Raw genomic sequence first — 25,037 nt, 5'->3', positions numbered from 1 at the left:
TAGTGTCTATATATAGTGTATATTACTATATATCATCTATTATGTAGATACATATAATCTTCAAAAACACTGAATGCATTCTACTAATTAGAGATTCAATAAAAAAGATAACAAATGATATTCCAAGATTTCTTATTGCAAGTTATTAGTATAGAACTGAAATTGAAGTGGCAACCTAATTGCTTTGAATACAAACATCATATTATTTCATTGGCTTGGTATTTGCATAAGATGATTAGGCCTCTCACCAGTTGAAAGAAGCTATCAGCACTAAAGAAACAATTAAAATATTTCTGATACTATGAGGCACAAGCTAGTGAAACTACTCCCTCTTGGGAGGAAAATGCTTGTCCATATGAGGTAAATTATCTCTCCAAGGGAGCCAAATGATGATAATGATTTTCAGAGGCCAAGTAATAATTCAGAGATGAGTAAAATTTTTCCATGGCAAGTATGAGTTTAGGGTATTCATAGATTCCCCCAAGCCTTTCACATTAACAATATAGCAAGTGGTCCAATAATTTGATATTTCTAAATGGAAATGTATTTACCCAACATGTAGCTGGTTATTAAAGATATAGCAATATTGATTATATGAGTTTGCTGGCTCTGTAGGTGCGCACCACATAGAGGCTTGCTGGCAGCATTTAAAACTTTAAAACATAATATATTAGGATATGAACTGTTCAATATCATGTACACATACACACACACTCTGATAATAGAGTAATTAAACATATGTCACACACATCCATTCCCTCTCAGAGGTACAACTAAAAAAATCTCCTATCATTTAGTCAGAAGTGCTGCCACAAAATATTTTCTTTTGCTTTCTGTCATGGAGCTAACTACAGTGAATGCTGAGTTGATAATAGAAGGATATTTGTTTCCAGTGTTTTCTCCATCTTCTTTCTTAGGGGTATTTATTATTGGATCAATCTCATTTTCAGGCCTTCCAAATACATTTACAGATCTCTATAGGGTTGATGGGCAATTATGCCTATGGGCAGTAGGTACCTCAAATGGTGGCAAGCAGTGAGTTTTCTCAGCTGGGACATTTAGTTCTCGTATAGTCAGTGAGAAAGAAAACATAGCTGAGTCTTCAATGAAAACTTAAGACACAGTCTTTCTTCAAAATTATACTTTGATTGAAGTGGAAAGGGTAAAGCCAAAACAGCTAAATATATGGGAGAGAAAATATTCCATGTTCTCAAGTAAAGAAAAATATATCAATTTATCACAAACTGTATATTCTTCTAGTTTGACTTCCATTTTTTATAAAAGCAGAAAGAAATTTTAGACATCTTGCAAGGCAACTTGAGAAATTATTGTAAATTCATCTCAGGCACTGGTCCTGCATGTAAAACAAAGGAGAAAAAAAAGGGGGGGGGAACTGGATTTAAATAAGTAGTAACCAGCAAAAGTGTAAATTTTATATTAAAACTATAGAAGTGACACAACATCATTATAAATTATTAGAGTCTTTCTTTCTTACTAATTAATTTCTTTCTTCCGAGTTTATTCATACTTCATTATCTCCTTTTGCAGGTCCTTTGAATAAGGGGATTGAAAACTTAGAAAACTTACTTTCTCTACTGGCCAAATAGTTAAAACCATATAGCAGAAACTTCAATAAATTTTAGAGTATTGAAGAGATTCTGAAATTTCTCCTTAAAGGTTCTCAGCAGAACCTCCTGTAATACCACTTGGTAGTTTCTTCCTGATTTACTATGCTACACTTCCACTAATTGGGGAAATATGAACTCATCATCACCTTCATCTTTTCTCATTCTTTCCAAATAGCATTTTCTTGTGATTCAAAAAATCCCTTAAATAGGTTAATAATAGTTCAAAATACTCCACAAATAACCTCTTTGCTGATAAAGTGACACAAATGATCATCCAGAAGAATAAACTTGTAGGAATCATCAGAAGAATTTTCTAAGAGTAACGAACATGGCATATATTACCAAATATTGATAGTATTGCAAAGTTTTGATAATTGAAAGAGTGTGGTCTTGGTACTGTGACACAGATAATTATAAAATTAATGCAGAACAATCGAAGCATTTAAATTTAACAGAGACAATAGTGGTAACAATAAATGATGTAAATACGGTTGGTTAGCCATTTGCAAAAATAATTCAACTGGTTTCTTCACCTCACTTTTTATGGGTTTATAAAAATACATGTGATTCAATGATATAGAGGTAAAATAAACACAAAAAAACATAAAATTAGTAGAAAAAATACCATGAAAAGCACGAAACATATCTAATATATTATTAAGTGGGGGAAAAAAAGGAAGATGCAAGATGTATGTAACAGTGTGCTTTCATTACACTAATTTGTGTGAGTGTGTGTTTGTACACACATTGGATATTTCTGAAAAGACCCACGATGGTGTAGATATGGTTGATGACACTGAGGGCCTCCCCAAAAAAAGTGGTAAAAGAAATACGTTTAGAGAAATGACTTGCTTTTTTCAGTACACTGATTTGAAATTATTGAAATTCTTACCCTTAATGTGTAGATTTTTAGAGTAAAAATTTAACACTAGTTAATACAAGAAAGTGTATTGTACGTCAAGATTTCTCCCATGAAATTTTCCTTTTGCGTATAAATTTTTCCAATCACTAGATGATCATAATGATACTAATATTCTCACTGCCTTTATTTATATGTATTGTACAATTTTTAGTTCAGTGTATTCCCTGGAAACATATACAAAACTCAGAGAAAACTCTGCCAAATTTTAAACACCTTGATAAAATGAACTTTGGTTTTTGAACACGCAATGTGTAGAAACTAAACTGTGTCATTTTTCCTTAGACTTTCAAAAATGTTTACTCTTATCAAGCTTGCATGGAAGACCTGTGCATGTCTCCTCAAGCACCCAGATCATTTCACTGACTACAAGGATATGCTTAATCTTAACCCTATTGTAATGGCATCCTTCTTATAAAAGGAGTGAAAAAAGAGTCAAGAATTCTTGTTGTAAAACCATCCTTTCCCAGCTCCACTTGCTCACTGGCAGGTTCAAATGAAGTTGCTGGACATCACCTTCTTCCTTACTGAAAATGTCACCACCATTATCTTCCAAGAAACTATTTGGGCCCATTTATGTGTGTTTTTCCAATACCATCTAGCAAGTTTCCAATCCTCAACAGACACTGACTGGGTGTCCTACAATTTAACTGAACTCTGACACTATCGACCTGGAGATAGCATCAGTTCCCACAGGTTAAAAGCTCAGTCCCTCAAGACTGCACCCCCTCCCAACTTCAGATGCCAATTACAAGCACAGGTTGTCACCAGGTTCTGACCCAAGATGATATAGATGGGAAGAGGTTTCCATGACCCCTTATTGGGTTCAATGAACTTGCTAGAGCAGGTCACAGAACACAGAGACTCAATTATTTATGCTTACCAGTTTATTATAAAGGATACAGATGAACAGCCAGATAAAGACGTATATAGGGTGAGGTCTGGAAGGGTCCTGAGCACAGGAGCTTCCATCCCCATGGAACTGGAGTTCACCACTCTTTTGCCATGTAGATGGATTTGCCAAGCTGAAAGCTCATCAAATTTTGTTATTCCAGAGTTTTTTTTAATAGAGTTTGATCTTCAACTCCCTGCTTCCCCTTTCCAGTGGTTGGTGGGTGAGGCTGAAAGTTCCAACCTGCTAATCATTTGGTCTTTCTGTTGACCAGCTGCATCCTGAGTCTATCTAGGGGGTACCACCATAAGTCACCTCATTAGCATAAGCTCAAAAGTGTCTTTTTATGAATGACAAAAGGTAAAACTCAGGAAATTCCAGGGTTTTGAAGAGTTTTGTGCCAGAAACCTGGGACAATGGCCAAATATATTTTTTATTTTATCACACTCATTTTCCAGGATTTTCAAATTGACTACCACAAGGAGCTCCAAACTCTCAGTTATTCACATTCAGTTCTTCTATTCTGTACACCTCTCCCATATACAAAAGTAAACTCCAAGTGGATTAAAGACCCAAATCTAAGCCTGGAACCGTGAAACTCCTAGAAGAAAACATAGGAAGAACACTCTTGGACATACCTTGCAGTAAAATTTTTTTGGATCTGTCTCCTAAAGCAAAGAAAATAAAAGCAAAAAAAACACAAATGGGACCTAATTAAAATTTACAGCTTTTGCACAGCAAAGGAAACCATCTACAAAATGAATAGATTACATACTGAATGGGGTAAAATATTTCCAAATGATATGACCAATAATGGATTAACATCCAACATATATAAACAGCTTATACAAATCAATATCAATAAAACAAACAACCCAATTAAAAAAATGGACATAAGACCTGAATAGACATGTTTCTAAAGAGGACATACAGATGGCCAATAGGCACATGAAAATATGCTAAACATCACTAATTATCAGGGAAATGCAAATGAAAAATCACAATGAAATGTCACCTCACACCTGTCAGAATGACTATCATCAGAAAGAACACAAATAACAAATATTGGCGAGGATGTGGAGAAAAGGGTCCTTGTACACCGTTGGTGGGAATTTAAATTGGTGCAGCCAATTTACATCCTGGAGAACATTCCATGTGCACTTGAAAAGGATGTGTAAATGCTGTTTCTGGATTGAATATCCTGTAGATATCTTTAAGTCTAAATGGTTTATAGTGTCTTTTAAAGTCACTGTTGCCTTATTGATTTCCTGTCTGGATGATCTGTCCACTGACGTAAGTGGGCTGTTAAAGTCCCCTACTATTATTGTTTTATTCTCAGTGTCTCCCTTTATTCTATTATTGTTTTATATACTTAAGTGCTCCTGTATTGGGTTCATATATATTAATCCTCTTCCTGTATTTATCATTATATGATATATATGATAAAGACCAAGACCTTCCTGGTCTTTTGTTATAACCTTTGTTTTGAAGTCTATTTTTTCTGATATGAGTAGTGCTACATCTGCTTTCTTATCATTTCCATTTCCATGAAATATCTTTTTTCATCCCTCACTTTCAGACTGTGCATGTCTTTAGCTCTGAAGTGAGCCTCTTGTAGGCAGCATATTGAAGGGTCTTGTATTTTTTTCCAATAATCCACCTGGTATCTGTTGATCAGAGTATTTAGTCCATTGACATTTTAAGTAATTATTGATAGGTATGTATTTATTGCCACTTTATTGCTTGTTTTCCAGTTGTTTTTGTAGTTCTTCTCTGTTCTTTTATTTCTTCTGTTCCTTCCCTTGTTGTTTGATGATTTTCTTTACTAGTATACTTGTTTTCCTTTCTTTTTAGTTTTTGTGTATCTATTGTAGCATTTTGATTTGCAGTTACCATGAAGTTCATATATTACTTGCTTTAAACTGGTAGTCATTTAAGTTCAAACACATTCTACAAGATCTGCCTTTTTGTCCCTCTTGTCTACATCTTATGTTTTTGATGTCCTATTTTATATCTTCATGTTTATCCCTTAACTATTTATTGTAGTTATAGTTGCTTTTACAATTTTTTGTGTTTTAATCTTTATGCTGGCTTATATAATTAGTTGACCATCATACCATCATATATATTTGCTTTACTTAGTTTGATTTTTTCTTTTTCTATAGATTTTTACTTCTTTTCCACTTACAGAAGATCCTTTAACATTTATTTTAAGTAGGTTAAGTATTGATAAACTCTTTTAATTTTTGCCTGTATGAGAAGTTCTTTATCCTTCCTTATATTCTAAATTATAATCTTGCTGGATGGAGTATCCTAGGTTGCAGGTTTTTACCTTTTAGCACTTTGAATGTATCATGCTACTCCCTTCTGGCCTGCAAAGTTTCTGCAAAGAAGTTAGCTGATAACCTTATGGGGATTCCCTTGTATATGACTCTGTTTTTCTCCTGCTGACTTTAGAATTTTCTCTATCTTTAACTTTTGCTATTTTAATTATGGTATCTCTTGGTGTGGGTTGTTTGGGTTCATGTTGTTTGGGACTTTATGTGATTCCTATACCTGGATATCTGTTTCTTCTTCAGGTGTGGGATGTTTTTGGCCATAATTTCCTCAAATGTATTTTCAATGCCCTTCTCACTCTCTTCTCCTTCTGAGACATCTACAATGAGAATATTGATATACTTAATGTTACCCCAGAAATCTCCTAAACTGCTTTTCATTTTTTAAATTTGTTTTTCTGTCTGCTGTTCTGATTGGGTGATTTCCATTATCTTCCAGATCACTTATGCTTTCTTCTGCATCATTTAGTCTGATATTCATTCCTTCTAGTGTGTGTGTGTTTTTTTTTTTAAATTTCAGCTATTGGATTGTTCATTTTTAATTGAGTTATTTTATATTTTCTAGTTCCATGTTAAAATTTTCACTGTGTACCTCTAATCTTTTCCTTAATTCAGTTAATATTTTTATTACTAATGCTTTGAATTCTTCATCTGGTAAATTGTCTGTTTTATCATTTATTTTTTCAGGGGTTTTCTTTTGCTCTTTCAATTGAGAGCAATTCCTCTGCCTTTTCATTTTGCTTAACTTTCTCTGCCTCTATGAATTAGGTGAAAGAGTTATCTGTTGCAGTCTTGAAGGGGTGTTCTTATGTGGGAGCAGCTCTATACAGACTGTGTGTGTCCAATGCCTTTGGTTGGAGAACTGGATTTGATGTGGACACAAGTCACATCTTTCCTCAGGAAGCGCTGGCAGCTATCACATTGGTAAGGTCAGGGCTGGAGATGGAGGGGCTAGAGCTGGAGCCTGCTGTGAGGCAGACTTCTGCTCTGCTCAGTGGCCAACACCACCAATATCGGTGGTGGGGTGTGATCCCAAGTTGTTGGAGCAGAAGCCCTGAGAGTTGAGCCTGAGCTAACACTGTTCCCGTTAAGAGTGTGTTTCTCCCTCCCCACACTGGAACCCTTGTTGCAGAGTAGGGAAATGTTGAAGCAAGTAGGTCGCCTGTAAGATCTCAGCTTATGTCAGCCTGCAGAGGTTAATATTCTGCCTGGGCAGACACTCACAATTATTTCCCTTGCTCCACTCAGATGCCGCTCGATTGCAAGACTGCTTTGTCCCTTATAGCAGATCACTGCCCCCAGTCTCTGCTGCCACCATCTTGTTGTGGAGTCACACTGCAGAGCAGGTGGGGCCCGCGTGGACTCTCTGTGTTTGTCGGGGTTGGGGTGAGCTGTGGTAGAGTAGCTACTGTCTGAGATTTGGGCTGCTTCTGATGTACTGCTTCAGTAAGGGCCAACAATGGCCACTGCTGCCCCATCCAGGCTCCATACTGGTACCAGGTCTCCTCTGTGTCCCACAATTGAGTCTTATCCATGGTTGTGGCCACTCCAGATCCAGTGCTTCACTGAGATGTGGAGTGAGAGGGGTCGGAACTTTCACTTAGCTAAGGCTGGGGTGTGCCAGAGGCAGTGACAAGAAACACAGCAACTGGCAACCCCCAGAGTAGCCCTCTCCCCGCCCTCTTCAGGGGCAAGGCAGCACATGCACACTCTTCACAATCATAATCCAGGTTTCCCACAGCCTTCCTGTTAGTCCCAGTGGTCCTCCAACCAGCCAAAGGGGCTCATCCCCACTGTGTAGGACCCAGTCTATGGCTCTCATTGTTAACTCTCCAAGGTGGGTGTCTAAATATTTATTCTCCTTTTTCCTCTGAGTCCCCTCCCAGAGGCACAGCTCCCAACTCAATCACTTTGTTTCCCCTTCTTAAAGGATTACATATGTATCTTTCTTACAGCCTTCTTTGTACAGGAGTCCTTCTGCCAGTTTCCAGTTATGTTTCAGTGATAATTGTTCCACATAGGGATGCATTTTTGAGGTAGTTGTGGGGCAAAGGTAAGCTCTACATCCAATGACTCTGCCATCTTGATACTAACACTGAATCTTTTAAATTAATGTCAAACTATAGAACATAATTATTCACTCAATTAATAGATTTGATGTATCCCTTTTGAATATAAAGATCCCCAAAGATGCTGGAAATATGCTTCTGAAAGTCCACTGAGTCTATTAAAAAAAGGATAAAGAAAAGTTCAATATATAAAAATTACTCTACATCAAATATGCAATATGTTCTAAAGACTGTTGTAATTGTTCTAGTTATTTAAAATTATTTTTCAACACAATCTTTAAAAATTATTTGCAAAAAAAATATTATTTGCACTTTTTAATGAAACAATTACACGTTATTTATTAGAATTTCTCGAATGACAGCTCATTCTCTGAAGAGTCAACTGTTCTGAGATTGTAACACATGTTATTTAATCATCTTTTCTTTAATTAATTTTGGTTTTATTAATCTCTTGTTCTTTCAAATGAATGTCCAAAATCCCATTTAAAGTAAGCTTTCAAATAATAATGTATTTGTCAAATAATCTCAAGCAATTTGTAAAATTTATGTACAGATGACCCTTTTATATGCATAGAAGTTTATTAATTGTATAAACATAATAGCTGCATTTAGACAATGTGAGAAATCTGGCATTGGTTGTCTATTTTTAGCTAACACAATGACTTAATTAAATCACTCTACAGTCTATGCAATTGATTGACCTGATGTGGAACATAAATGGTTGAAAATAATGAATAGACAGGCTGAGTCCAAAATAAATATCGGGATGTATGTGTGAATGTGCGTGCCTGTACGAGTGTGTGTCAAGTGTGTGTCTGCATACATGTGTATAACCTGCATAAACACAATTATGCAAAACTTACTGGAAAATATATATGCACATGTAGTGATTTATCTCAAGATTCCACCCTATGATTAGTCATATATTCTCTTAGAGATTCATGATAGGATAAAAGATTGATATTTATTCCCTCTGCAATTTTTCAGAAATGTTATGCACTAATGTAAAGTGGCTTGTCACCTATCAGATGAGGCTTGAATGTCACCTCAATCTGTTCCTGACTGAAAGACAGTACTTAAAATCCCACTGTCAGTGATTCATTATTTGAGTTAACATTTTCCCCCTGTTAAAATAAGAACACCCCTTTGGAAGAGAAATATGCTCTACAGTATCCAGTTATTAATAAAATGGGTAAAATGTATGTTGGATTTCTATATAATATCTCAGTATTACAAAGGTCAGTTTATCAAAATTCTAAGCTTATAACAAGTAATAATAGAAGGCAGTGTTTGTAGTTTTTGTAAGAGAGAGGCTAGAATGTCCGAACGGGTGGAAAATTGACATGAATGGGGCATGGCAGTAAGAAGGTAAGATTACCCGGAGGCATGTATAAGGGGACCAAGGGTCAGTGTTAGTGGGTGGCAGTCAGGTGTACAGTCCAGAGAGCTAGAAAGGAAGGTTATAAAGGTGGAGGAGAGAATGCCAAAAGCCACTGTACCATATTTAATTATTTAATCTAGTGCTATCTCTGCATGGCTGCATACCATGACACATATGGAAGTAGTAAACATAATTATTAATATTATTTATGTTCTGCTACTGTCCCTGAGAAATTGGTAGATTTGCAAATGTCTTCTAGCAGGAAAACATAACCATTAGAAAAGCTAATTAAAATCTGGGATTTTAGTTGGCTTGAAACCGTCACAGGTGTCAATCTTTCTTAATTAAGAATACAGTGAAACAAATCCATTTTATTCTAAGCCATTTTGTGCACTGTGAAATTGCTTTTTCTTCTCAAGAAAATGTGAAATCATTTCTTTTCCTTAATACACATTCCAGACATTTTAAATAGATATTTCCTTGAAGAGCTGCAAAATCCACAAAAGATTTCCTTGAAGTTTTTTCAGTTTTGTAAATAAGCAGACAAATAAAAAGGCAAATCTATATATGTATGTAAATGTGTGTTGTGAGAAAAAAATGTTTGTAAAAATATAGATTTAATATTCATGCACATACAAATAGGAATCACCTATATGAATATATTTGAAATATACATGTTATATGCACACTAAATGTTTCCATTGAAATGTTATTTATTTTTGTTATTTTTCTAAGGAGCTAAGATTACTTTAAGAACATCTAATTAATCTTCAGTATTTCTTCAAGGTAAGTAATAAAGTACCATTAGTTCTATTTTTTTATGTTAAGGAAAAAAAGAATTAAATACATAACAACAAAACAAGTTATTTATTGTCATTCAAAAAGGGACATTTTTATACAGTGAACACACAAAGTTCAAAAAAAATATAATGTGATATATACATTTGTTACGTGTGTGTCTATGTATATACATATTGACTGACTTTTAGTATCCAAATGCATCTACATTGCCAAATATAAATTTGTTGACAAGCTCTTTCAAATTATTGAACATTAGAGATTAAACACTTATTTTCATAATATCACTCTTATTTTCTATTATTTATGTGACTGTCTCTCAGAATTTTCTTCAGAGCCAGAATCATATTCTTTGCTTTTCATCACTTACTCTGAATCAAAGGGAAAAAGTCAAATTGACTAGTGAGGAATTCTCAGTGGACAATGAGAGTTTATAGCATTTGTCTGGGGGCTTCCAAAAGTGGTTTGGAATCCAGTAAGATTATGGTTATGGACAGAAGCCAGCCATTGGTTTAGAATTAAAAACAGTGCAAGCAGAAAAGATAACCTTAGGCCAGAATTCTTGCAGAAGCAGGGGGAATTTCTCATGAGCTTAGTCTTCCCTTACAGCCTGCACTAACTGTTGCTCCCTACACCCTATGGGTTTTACCTGAAAATACAGCGTCCTTTATATTCTAAAGTCTGTATAAATACACACTTTATAATCTCATTAAGAAGAAAATCACAGTCTGGTGAAAGGTTAGTGAAAAGTACATAGATTTTGTAAAGACAAACAAAAATCTGAATTTTTTTGTTACTACTTGCCAGAGGAGAAATATTACATAAATTATTTAGACCCTAGTATTCTTGCCTATAATACCAGGATGACAATATCTACTTCATATGATCACGGTGGAAATTTGATACTATAATTCATGTGAAATACTTAGCACATAACAGTTTCTGAAGAGATGTTATTTTTCTCCCTGATTCCTGCAAAGAGTCGGAGGCCAGTTTTTCACTGAATGAATTGGACACTAAAATGTGGACAAGGGCAAACGATCAAGCAGCAGGTAGATACAGGATGGGAAATGCAAGGAGTGAATGTATGAGACTGGGTAAGTCGCTTCAATTTTCTCAGTCACAATTCTGGGGTTGCATTGAAGATTTCTTCTACCACTAATCAGTGAGTCTGGAATTTGTGAAGACGGATGGGCAGAAGGGGAGAAGGGAACGATTGATGTTTGCTAAACTCCTCCCAGGTGAGAAGCAAAGTGCTAAATACCTTCTTAAAGTCCTCAATTTTCTATATAGGTAGCTTTTCTTAGGGCACGCAGTAGCATCATTAGGGGAGTTCTTCAAAATGTACCTGTCAGTGCTCTACACAAAATGCGTGATTTTTCATCCTTTGAGGTGGGAAACTTGATATAAAAATGTATTTTAAAGATTTTTCCTTCTGATTCTGAGATCTGAATATTTATCCAAGACAAGTAAACAAATATAAATGATAAAGAAAATTAGGAACACTGGGTGGTGATCTGGAAGGTGGGAAGGATTGATTTGCTTTGTCCTGAGTTGGTGACTGGGAGGTGGCAGAGAATGAAGTGTTCTAATGAGACAATATAAAAATATATTGATCAGGGCTTCCCTGGTGGCGCAGTGGTTGAGAGTCTGCCTGCTAATGCAGGGGACGCGGGTTCGAGCCCTGGTTTGGGAGGATCCCACGTGCCGCGGAGCGACTACGCCCGTGGGCCACAACTGCTGAGCCTGCGTGTCTGGAGCCTGTGCTCCGCATCAAGGGGGGCCGAGCTAGTGAGAGGCCCGCGCACCGCGATGAAGAGTGGCCCCTGCTTGCCGCAACTAGGGAAAGCCCTCGCACAGAAACGAAGACCCAACACAGCAAAAATAAATTAATTAATTAATAAACTCCTACCCCCAACATCTTCTAAAAAAAAATTAAAATTTAAAAAAAAATATATATATTGATCAATATATTTTATATGCATAATCACGAACACCAGTCAGGTATTCCTACATTTGTTATCAGGCCGACAACCCAAAGTTTAGAAGAAACTACAAAACTTAATTTAGATTTTTTTCCCTTAATATTTTTATTGGAGTATAATTGCTTAACAATGGTGTGTTAGTTTCTGCTTTAAAACAAAGTGAATCAGTTATACATATATCCCCATATCTCTTCCCTCTTGCATCTCCCTCCCTCCCACCCTCCCAATCCCACTCTTCTAGCTGGTCAAAAAGCACCAAGCTGATCTCCCTGTGCTATGCTACTGCTTACCACTAGCTATCTATTTTACATTTGGTAGTATATATACACTACCACTCTCTCACTTTGTCCCAGCTTACCCTTCCCACTCCTCATGTCCTCAAGTCCATTCTCTAATAGGTCTGTGTCTTTATTACTATCTTGCCCCTAGGTTCTTCATGAACTTTTTTTTTTTTTTTTTAGATTCCATATATATGTGCTAGCAAACGATATTTGTTTTCCTCTTCCTGACTTACTTCACTCTGTATGAAAGACTCTAGGTCCATCCACCTCAATACAAATAATTCAATTTCATTTCTTTTTATGGCTGAATAATAGTCCATTGTATACATGTGCCACATCTTCTTTATCCATTCATCTATCGATGGACACATAGGTTGCTTCCATGTCTTGGCTATTGTAAATAAAGCTGCAGTGAACATTGTGGTACATGACTCTTTTTGAATTATGGTTTTCTCAGGGTATATGCCCAGTAGCGGGATTGCTGGGTCATATGGTAGTTCTATTTTTAGTTTTTTAAGGAACCTCCATACTGTTCTTCACAGTGGCTGTATCAATTTACATTCCCACCAATAGTGTATGAGGGTTCCCTTTTCTCCACACTCTCTCCAGCATTTACTGTTTGTAGATTTTTTGATGATGGCCATTCTGACTGGTGTAAGATGATACTGCATTGTAGTTTTGATTTTCATTTCTTTAATGATTAATGATGTTGAGCGTTCTTTCATGTGTTTGTTGGCAATCTGTATATCTTCTTTGGAGAAATGTCTATTTAGGTCTTCTGTCCATTTTTGGATAAGGTTATTTGTATTATTGATATTGAGCTGCATGAGCTACTTGTAAATTTTGGAGATTAATCCTTTGTCAGTTGCTTCATCAGCAAATATTTTCTCCCATTCTGAGGGTTGTCTTTTCGTCTTGTTTATGGTTTCCTTTGCTGTTCAAAAGCTTTGAAGTTTCATTAGGTCCCATTTGTTTATTTTTGTTTTTATTTCCATTACTGTAGGAGGTGGATCAAAAAAGATCTTGCCATTATTGATGTCCAAGAGTGTGCATCCTATGTTTTCCTTTAAGAGTTTTACAGTGTCCAATCTTACATTTAGGTCTCAAATCCATTTTTAGTTTATTTTTGTGTATGGTGTTAGGTAGTGTTCTAATTTCATTCTTTTACATGTAGCTGTCCAGTTTTCCCAGCACCACTTACTGAAAAGACTGTCTTTTCTCCATTGTATATTCTTGACTCCTTTATCAAAGATAAGGAGACCATAATTGTGTGGGTTTATCTCTGGGCTTTCTATCCTGTTCCATTGCTCAAAATTTCTGTTTTTGTGTCAGTACCATACTGTGTTGATTACTGTAGCTTTGTAGTATAGTCTGAAGTCTGGGAACCTGACTCCTGCAGCTCCATTTTTCTTTCTGAAGATTGCTTTGGCTATTCGGGGCTTTTTTGTTTCCATACAAATTGTGAAGTTTTTTGTTCTAGTTCTATGAAAAATGCCAGTGGTAGTTCGATAGGGTTTGCATTAAATCTGTAGATTGCTTTGGGTAGTAGAGTCATTTTCACAATGTTGATTCTTGCAATCCAAGAACATGGTATATCTCTCTATCTGTTTGTATCATCTTTCATTTCTTTCATCAGTGTCCTATAGTTTTCTGCATACAGGTCTTTTGTCTCCATAGGTAGGTTTATTCCTAGGTATTTTACTCTTTTTGTTGCAGTGGTAAATGAGAGTGTTTTCTTAATTTCTCTTTCAGATTTTTCATCATTAGTGTATAGGAATGCAAGAGATTTCTGTTCATTAATTTTGTTTCCTGCTACTTTACCAAATTCATTGATTAGCTCTAGTAGTTTTCTGGTAACATCTTTAGGATTCACTATGTATAGTATCATGTCATCTGCAAACAGTGACAACTTTACTACCTCTTTTTCGATTTGGATTCCTTTTATTTCTTTTTCTTCTCTGATTGCTGTGGCTAAAACTTCCAAAACTATGTTGAATAATAGTGGTGAGAGTGGGCAACCTTGTTTTGTTCCTGATCTTAGTGGAAATGGTTTCAGTTTTTCACCATTAAAGATGATGTTGACTGTGGGTTTGTCATATATGGTCATTATTATGTTTAGGTAAGTTCCCTCTATGCTTACTTTCTGGACGGTTTTTATCATAAATGGGTGTTGAATTCTGTCGAAAGCTTTCTCTGCATCTATTGAGATGATCATATGGTTTTTCTCCTTAAGTTTGTTAATATGGTGTATCATATTGATTGATTTGCGTATATTGAAGAATCCTTGCATTCCTGGGTTAAACCCCACTTGATCATGGTATAAGATCCTTTCAATGTGCTGTTGGATTCTGTTTGCTAGTATTTTGTTGAGGATATTTGCATCTATGTTCATCAGTGATATTGATCAGTAGTTTTCTTTTTTGTGACATCTTTGACTGGTTTTTGTCTCAGGGTGATGGTGGTAGAATGCATTTGGGAGTGTTCCTCCCTCTGCTATATTTTGGAAGAGTTTGAGAAGGATAGGTGTTAGCTCTTCTCTAAATGTTTCAAGAATTCGCCTGAGAAGCCATCTGGTCCTGGGCTTTTGTTTTTTGCAAGAGTTTTAGTAATAGTTTCAATTTCAGTGCTTGTAATTGGTCTGTTCATATTTTCTATTTCTTCCTGGTTCAGTCTTGGAAGGTTGTGCATTTTTAAGAATTTGTCCATTTCTTCCAGGTTATCCATTTTATTGTCATAGAGTTGCTTGTAGTAATCTCGCATGATCCTTTGTATTTCTGCAGTGTCAGTTGTTACTTCGCGTTTTTCATTTCTAATTCTGTTGATTTGAGTCTTCTCCCTTTTCTTCTTGATGAATCTAGCTAATGGTTTATCAATTTTGTTTATATTCTCAAAGAATCAGGTTGTAGTTTTATTTATCTTTGCTACCATTTCATTCATTTCTTTTTAATTTATTTCTGATCTGATCTTTATGATTTCTTTCCTACTGCTAACTTTGAGGTTTTTTGTTCTTCTTTCTCTAATTGCTTTAGGTGTAAGGTTAGGTTTTTTATTTGAGATGTTTCTTGTTTCTTAAGGTAGGATTTTATTGCTGTAAACTTCCCTCTTAGAACTGCTTTTGCTGCATCCCATAGGTTTTGGGTCATCGTGTTTTCATTGTCATTTGTTTCAAGGTATTTTTTGATTTCCTCTTTGTTTTCTTCAGTGATCTCTTGGTTATTAAGTAGTGTATTGTTTAGACTCCATGTGTTTGTATATTTTACAGATTCTTTCCTGTCATTAATATCCAGTTTCATAATATTGTGGTTGGAAAAGATACTCGATACAATTTCAATTTTCTTAAATTTACCAAGGCTTGATTTGTGACCCAAGGTATGATCTATTCTGGAGAATGTTCTATGAGCACGTGAGAAGAAAGTGTATTCTGTCATTTCTGGATGGAATGTCCTCTAAATATCAATTAAGTCCATCTTGTTTAATGTATCATTTAAAGCTTGTGTTTCCTTACTTATTTTCATTTTGGAATGACCTCTCCATTGGTGGAAGTGGTGGGTTAAAGTTCCCTACTATGATGGTGTTACTGTTGATTTCTCCTTTTATGGCTGTTAGTATTTGCCTTATGTATTGAGGTGCTCCTATGTTGGGTGCATAAATATTTACAATTGTTATATCTTCTTCTTGGATTGATCCCTTGATCATTATGTAGGGTCCTTATTTGTCTATGGTAATACTCTTTCTCTTAAAGTCTATTTTGTCTGATATGAGAATTGCTACTCCAGCTTTCTTTTGATTTCCAATTGCATGGAATAAATTTTGCATCCCCTCACTTTCTGGCTGTATGTGTCCTTAGATCTGAAATTGGTCTCTTGTAGACAGCATATATAAGGTTCTTGTTTTTGTATCCATTCAGCCAATCTATGTCTTTTGGTTGGAGCATTTAATCAATTTGCATTTAAGGTAATTATCGATATGTATGTTCCTATTACCATTTTCTTTATTGTTTTGGGTTTATTATTGTAGGTGTTTTCCTTCTCTTGTGTTTCCTGCCTAGAGTGTTTCCCTTCACATTTGTCGTAAAGCTGGTCTTGTGGTGCTGATTTCCCTTAGCTTTTGCTTGTCTGTAAAGGTTTTAATTTCTCCTTCAAATCTGAATGAGATCCTTGATGGGTTGAGTAATCTTGGTTGTAGGTTTTTCTCCTTCATCACTTTAAATATGTCCTGCCGCTCCCTTCTTGCTTGCAGAGTTTCAGCTGAAAGACCAGCTGTTAACCTTATGGGGATTTCCTTATGTGCTATTTGTTGTTTTTCCCTTGCTGCTCTTAATATTTGTTCTTTGTATTTAATGTTTGATAGTTTGATTAATATGTGTCTTGGCATGTTTCTCCTTGGATTTATCCTGTATGAGATTCTCTGTGCTTCCTGGACTTGATTAACTATTTCCTTTCCCATAATAGTGAAGTTTTCAGCTATAATCTCTTCAAATATTTTCTCAGTCCCTTTCTTTTTCTATTCTTCTTCTGGGACCCCTATAATTTGAATGTTGGTGTGTTTAATGTTGTTCCAGAGGTCTCTGATACTTTCCTCAATTCTGTTCATTCTTTTTTCTTTATTCTGCTCTGCAGTATTTATTTCCACTATTTTATCTTCCAGGTCACTTATCCGGTTTTCTGCCTCAGTTATTCTGCTATTGATCCCTTCTAGAGAATTTTTAATTTCATTTATTGTGTTGTTCATGATTGTTTGTTTGCTCTTTAGTTCTTCTAGGTCCTTTTTAAACATTTCTTTTATTTGCTGCATTCTCTTTTCAAGATTTTGGATCATCTTTACTATCATTATTCTGAATTATTTTTCAGGTAGACTGCCTATTTCCTCTTCATATTTTATGTCTGGTGGGTTTTTACATTGCTCCTTCATCTGCTGTGTTTTTCTTTGTCTTCTCATTTCGCTTAACTTACTGTGTTTGGTTTCTCATTTTCGCAGGCTGCAGATTCGTAGTTCCCGTTTTTTGGTGTCTGCCCCCAGTGGCTAAGGTTGGTTCACTGGGTTGTGTAGGCTTCCTGATTTGGGGGGGGGGGGAGGACTTGTGCCTGTGTTTTGGTGGATGAGTCTGGATCTTGTCTTTTTGGTGTGCATGTCCACCTCTGGTGGTGTGTTTTGGGGTTTCTGTGACCTTATTATGATTTTAGACAGCCTCTCTGCTAATGGGTGGTGATGTGTTCTTATTCTGCTAGTTGTTTGGCATAGGGTGTACAGCACTGTAGCATGCTGGTCGCTGAATGGAGCTGGGTCTTGGTGCTGAGTTGGAGATCTCTGGGAGATTTTTGCTGTTTGATATTATGTGGAGTTGGGAGGTCTCTGGTGAACCAATGTCCTGAACTTGGCTCTCCCACCTCAGAGGTACAGCCCTAATGCCTGGCTGGAGCACCAAGAGCCTGTCATTCACACGGCTCAGAATAAAAGTGAGACAAAAAGAAAGAAAGAAAAAGATTAAATAAAATAAAATAAAATAAAAATGTTATGGAAATAAAAAAAAATAAGTATTCAAAAAGTTTGTTTAAAGTAATTTAAAGAAAAAAAAGAAAGAAAGAAAGATGAGAACAGCCAAACCAAAAAACAAATGCACCAATGCTAACAATTGCTTAAAACTACACTAAAAACAACAACAACAAAAAATAAAATGGACAGACAGAACCCTAGGACAAATTATAAAAGCAAAGCTATACATACAAAATCACACACAGAAGCATACACATACACACTCACAAAAACGGAAAAAGGGGGAATATATATATACATATCATTGCTCTCAAAGTCCACCTCCTCAATTTGCCATGATTCGTTGTCTGTTCAGGTATTCCACAGATGCAGGGTACATCAAGTTGACTGTGGAGATTTAATCCACTGCCCCTGAGGCTGCTGGGTGAAATTTCCCTTTCTCTTCTTTGTTCTCACAGCCCCTGGAGTTCACCTTTGGATTTGGACCCACCTCTGCATGTAGGTCACCTGAGGGCATTTGTTCCTGCTCAGACAGGACGGGGTTAAATGAGTGGCTGGCTCGTGCGCTCTGGCTCACTCAGGCCAGAGCGAAAGGGTATGGATGTGGGGCGAGCCTGGAGCAGCAGAGGCTGGCGTGACGTTGCAACAGCCTGAGTTGCACCGTGTGTTCTCCTGGGGAAATTGTCCCTGGATCACGGGACCATGGCAGTGGCGGGCTGCACAGGTTCCCAGGAGGGGAGGTGTGGATAGTGACCTGTGCTTGCACACAGGTTTCTTGGTGGTGGCAGCAGCAGTCTTAGTGTCCCATGCCCGTCTCTGGTGTCTGCACTGATAGCCGCGGCTCACGCCCACATCTTCAGCTCCTTTAAGCAGCGCTCTTAATCCACTCTCCTCGAGCACCAGGAAACAAAGAGGCAAGAAAAAATCTCTTGCCTCTTCAGCAGTTCCAGACCTTTTCCCGGACTCCCTCCTGGCTAGCCATGGTGCACTAACCCCTGCAGGCTGTGTTCACACCGCCAGTCCTCTCCCTGCACTCACTCGGAAGGAAGCCCGAGCCTCAGCTCCCAGCCCCGCCCACCCCGGCAGGTGAGCAGACAAGCATCTCGGGCTGGTGAGTGTTGGTCAGCACCGATTCTCTTTGTGGGAATCTCTCTGCTTTGCCCTCCGCACCCCTGTTGCTGTGCTCTCCTCCGTGGTGCTGAAGCTCTCCCTCCTCTGCCACCCACAGTCTACCCCCGTGAAAGGGCTTCCTAGTGTGTGGAAACCTTTCCTCCTTCATAGCTCCCTCCCACTGGTGCAGGTCCCATCCCTATTCTTTTGTCTCTTTTTTCTTTTTTCTTTTGCCCTACCCAGGTATGTGGGGAGTTTCTTTCTTTTTGGGAGGTCTGAGGTCTTCTGCCAGAATTCAGTAAGTGTTCTGTAGGAGTTGTTCCACATGTAGATGTATTTCTGATATATTTGTGGAGAGGAAGGTGATCTCTACATCTTAGTATTCTGCCATCTTGAAGCTCCTAATTTAGATTTTTATTAATGATGACTTTAGTTAAGCAGAATAAAATTAAAATAAAAAATAAATATTTCTTTAAAATATATATTTAGTGATTTAAAGGGCTATACAACATTATACTTATGATAATTTGATTTCTTATTTTAATTATAGTTATGCAGAAGCCATGGATCAATTGACTTTTTTTATTCAATAAAGAAAAATTAGGAGTCAATCAGGAAGATAAATATGAATTTGCCTAGGGATATAGACTAAAACGTGAGGCCAGGAAGGTGACAAATAAGTTTTATCCTATGTGCAAACTTGAATTAATTGTTAATGCCTCTGGAACAGTCAGTTAAAGAATAATTCTGGGATATCTTGGCCAAGCTGGTAAGCTGGAGTGCAGTGATTGATTAGTAATATCTATTCAAGCAAGTGAAGGGTGGTGATTTGTTTTGTTTTGTTTACTTACAATCTGGTCTAAACTCCCTTGTTTTCATAACTTGACTTACAAGTTACTTTTATATACGTAAATTAAGTTTCCTATGTCAAGTAAAGAAAGTGATAAAACAGATATAATATCGCTTGCCCTCTGCTTTCTGGATTAGGAAAAAGTAATTTATGTGACTTTGGCAATATCACATATAATAATGATGAAATCATATAAAGATCTTGTTCAGATATGATGAAGTATACAAAATTCAGAGAAAAACAAACAACAACATAATAGAATGCTGATGCTTACCCCAAGGCCAGGAAATGGTGACAATGATGACTATGATGATGATGACGAGTACCATCAACATTTACTGAGATATTTCCATCTGCCAGCCACTGCACTAGGAAGAAAATCATTTTATTTAATAATCACAGGAACCTCTTGAGTTACTTACAGTTATGCTCATGTTTCAGATGAAGAAACTGAGATTTTGAAAGTTTAGTTACCTAAGGTTCCTATCACATTTAAATATCTTGCTCAAATTTGACAACAGAGCCTGCCTCCCAATCTCTTATTTATTTAGTATTCTACTCAGATCAGAAAATCCAGTGTTCAAAAATTTAAGGTATCACATAGAGAAAATATTGCAGAGATTTAGACAGGATATAGGTTTATAGCTTGGTTTTGCATATTGTAGCTCTGTGGTTGTGAGAAAATCAAAGTTTTCAAGTATTCTGACTCTTCATCTGTAAGAGGGGTGTAAAAATGTCCATCTTATGAAGTCGTAATAAAAATTACATAAAATAAAGTTGTCCAAAGCACATAGCATAATACCTGATATTTAATAAGCACTGACAAAAGCAATACATATTTTTAACATAATTGTAAAACAGATTAAGTAATTTAATTGCCATATCCCAACTAGCTTTTTTTTTTTTTTTTTTTTTTTGCGGTATGCGGGCCTCCCACCACCGCAGCCTCTCCCGCTGCGGAGCGCAGACTCTGGACGCGCAGGCTCAGCGGCCATGGCTCACGGGACCAGCCCCTCCGTGGCACGCGGGATTCTTTCGGACCGGGGCACGAACCTGCGTCCCCTGCATCAGCTGGCCGACCCCCAACAACTGTGCCACCAGGGAAGCCCCCAACTAGCTTTTTAAAATTATCTTGTTCCCAGTGAAACTAACAGTGACCACAATTTTCTTTACAAACCCCTCTTTCTTTTATTTTTTTAAACCTTAATGTCTTTAACTTGAATGTATAAAGACATTTAAAATTGTTCTTCAGTCTCCTGATCCCAGATTTCAACACAACTTTTTTTAAGTGTACATAATTGAAAATTTCTGGGAATTTTGATGGAAAATTTCAAAGTATCTAAATGTCAGTTATCTAATTTTTATAAAATAATAAACATTTGTATTCATACTAATGGCTGACATTTATCCTGCTTATTTTTTTTTTTTATATTTGGTCTATCAAATCACAATTTATTTACAAAAAATAGCCCTGATTAATCTTCTAACAGACCTATTCAAAATTATATTGTGTTGAAAACTTAAAAGATATCATAAATACTGACCCTTTCTCTGAAGATACAGCATAGCAAGTTGTTCCTGGCGTACTGGGTCAAAGATTTCTTTGCTAGTATCTCTAATTTGCAAATTCTTGTACCTATTTATGAATATTTCTTGGACTGATGTTTCTATTATTGTATTTGCTAGGAACTGGCACTGTATTCTGTCTGGAAACCATTTCAGTTCCCTAAAACACTTGCCACTTATCAATAGCTGAATTACAAATTGATTCTCCACCTAAACCTAGGTAATCAAAGGGTGCCCTTCTGCAGTCCCTTTAATGAAAGATTTTCAATGAGCAATTAATGATGTGATTTTTGAGAAGATAAGTGACTGTACTCCAGCAGATGGAATTTACAGTTTTCTGTCCTACTTGTTATTGACTTAACTGGACATCTTTGTTAATATAACTCCTCAGCATTTTTAATGTGATGTAGTTTATATCTTAAATGTAGACTTTTTTTTTTTGAGAGTACCAGTACATAGGAAGAGTAAATGTTAGAACCTATGGTAATAACAAAAGTATCAACAACAAATGCTACCTATATAAACAACTTACTCAACTTTACTCTTCAGTAATGTGTTTGGGTCTGTGATATATGTGTTGTAAAATCTAGGATCCTGTTTTAGTGTGTGTGTGTCTGTTGGAACACTCCAAGACGTGGTTAATATCATTTGGATGTACCGAGGAGAAACTATAGTGACAGAAACGTGCAGAGTGATAACCTCTTCTCAGTCTCTAAAATGTCTTTGCACATGCACAACGGTTTAGCAAAAAATGTTGCCAATATATGTTAATAGCAAAATAGCATGAAAATAAAGACAAGGATATAAAACTTTTCACATATTTGTTTTGGCCAGGTCTGCATTATTAAGTAACTAAAAGGAGATAGAATGAAAGTGTATAGAAATCAACTACTATATGTGAGAGCAGAGATACTAGCAAATCACATTAATCCCGATACTGTGTTGTGTGACAGTGTTTTCTGAACTAAAACACAAATTGCATCAACAGGCTCAGATTCTTCCCTTAAGCATCTTAACCCCAGAGAGGATAGTGGGACCCTAAACATTCTTCCTCATCAAGATTTGATACTGAATTTTCTAAGACGTTCATGTTCCTCCAATCAGAATTCTGGTTTCCTACTCTATGCCAAAGCATTTTTCTCATACACATATTATTGTGACTTAATGTAAATATCTAATTAAGTTACAAAAAAGTTGGTTGTTACAATTTTCAGTGAATTTTTTCACCTTTATAGGCTAATAAAATGAGGTTTTGTACCTAGAATTTATTTTAAAGTATTGAGTGAAAGAGGTTAAAAAGCCCCATTATTTATTAAAATATACTAAATAACCTGAATTTCTAGATGGCTGATTTCCCCCTTTGAGCAAAACTACATGTCTGACTTTTTTTTTTTTTTTTTTTTTTTTGTATTTTCAGGCAGAAATTGCTACCCTGGTCAGATATAACACAATTCTCACTTGTCTCATGATTTTATAAGATATTTGCAAAGTGGAAATTTCCCTCTAAGTTGTTAATGGGTAAATCCTAAGAAAGACAAAGCAATTTAGTAATGTTGTAACAATCAAATAAAAGTTTGCCTCCGATTCAATCCTTTAAAGCATTTGGTTGAACCTCCATATATTACCTTCTAAATGCTATTTTATTTTATTTACTTATATCTCAGCTTATTCCAGAAAGGGTTTTAAATGGTATTCAGTCTTTGGAATCCTGAATTTTATAGACAGAAAATATTTTAAAGTTTGCCCCTGTACCATTCTTAGAATATTTGCAAAGTAAAGGGAAAATGAGAGAGAGATGCTTCTATGATGTGAAATTTCTCTATATTGCTCTTTCTCTGTCTCATGGATGCAGATCTTACACAGAGCCCTCAAGTCCCCCAGCCACACAAACGAGATGGATTACTCTGAAGGGAGACAAAATAAATCTCTCTTGAATATGTTAGAAACCTAAGAAAGCCTCCAAGACCCATGTGGATTATGATTTCTGAAGATAGTGTAAGCATGACCATCACAGATAATGTACTAAATATCTGTGACTAACTTTGGAGAATGTTACTAACTTTTTTTAAGTTACTAACTTTGGAGAATGATGAGAAATATTGTAAATCAGATTATAATCTTAATTTGTATAAGTAGGAAATAAAATATAATGTTCAAAGTTGAGAAGTTAAATAATAAAGATACATTAAAATATAAATATGTGATATTATTCATACTGGTTAGCCAATAAATACTACCTAAAGAAACAGAGAATTAAGTGTGTGACCTTCCCTATCTTCACTAGACTTCAAGACCCAATAACCCAAAGCTCCAACAGGGCAGAGACTGTGTCTACTTTTGATAATAACACCCTTAATTGCCAGCCCTACTCCTAGGCATCTATCTCAATAAATATTTGGTGAGTGGATTCATCAACACATTCCTCACCCACTTTCCCTCTTTGCTCTTTTTTTTTGTTTCCATACAGCCTAACTGCCAGGAGCTCATTTTTAAATCATTGCCTTCTCTCTGACTGGTATCATTAAGGATTGCTGGAAATCATTCACAGAATGTGAATTGGGGTCACTGCGAACTCTTGGTCTTTAACCTAAACTGGAAAACCTTTGCAACATTCCCAGGGAGTTTCCTTCCTACAGAGGTTATTTCAAATATTAATGATTTTCCCCCCAGCTTTTTAGATTCTCAATAACCCTCACTCTCAAAAGATGACCTCCCCCCCCATCTTTGTAGGACAAAATAGGTATCAGCAAATGCAAACTTCAACATCTCAAGAACCATAAGTGCTTTTTTGCTTCCATTCCATCTAAATCCATTCTCTCATGCTATAATTCCAAAGCAAAACAAAACAAGAAGAGCAAAGAAACATCAACCAAACAATGTTTTCCAATACCATTTCTTTCCCTTGTCTGGCTAACATTCTTTCAGGTAAACTTCTTGAAATAATTGTTAAATTTAGTTGTTTCATTTATTTCTCATTTACTCCCTGGCCTTTGAAAGTACTCTCCTTAGCCTTTCAAAGAAATTCCAGTCAAGGAGACTTTTTTGACTTTATCTTGACCTCTCTGTTGTCTTTGTCTTCAGTAATAGAGGATTTTTTTACCTTGTGACACCTAGTGACTTGATACTTTACAGCTTGTCTTCCAATTTTCCTGATGTCCCATGTTAGTCCTTTATATATATATATAAAGGACTTTAAATTTATATATATATATATATATATATATATATATATATATATATAGTTCCCCTTACATTTGTACTTGACCTTCTCTTATCACTTGAAATATTTAGTGAAAGCCTATAGTCATGTGTTCATCTACTACTTGTACATTGATAACCCCTAAGGTCCATCTTGAGCTGCAGAAAAACATCCGTTGCCCTCAAACTGATTTGCTCAGAAATCCATGTCACCTTATCCTCAAATGTTGAAAAGTAACTCCTCTCCTCACTCTAAACTTGCTTCTTTTTCTCTCTATTTTCAGTTGATAACAGTATACAATTAAGAAAACAAGGGTGATCTTGAGTCTTCCTGGTTCCTTATTTCCCTTGTCCAGCCAACAAATCACATCGATTCTACGTACAAACTATCACTTGAGTTATGAATCTATCTAGTTTTAATATTCTCACTGTTGCTACCTTAATTTAGACCCTGACCCTGTCTTGTCTGGATTCCTGTAACTGCCTCCTGTCTGGATTCCTTCCTTTTAGTTTTACTTTCCTCTAATCCAT

The sequence above is a fragment of the Phocoena phocoena genome, chromosome 18 (genome assembly GCF_963924675.1).
Source record: "Phocoena phocoena chromosome 18, mPhoPho1.1, whole genome shotgun sequence".
Classification (NCBI taxonomy): domain Eukaryota; kingdom Metazoa; phylum Chordata; class Mammalia; order Artiodactyla; family Phocoenidae; genus Phocoena; species Phocoena phocoena.
Note: the sequence above shows the minus strand (reverse complement) of the source record.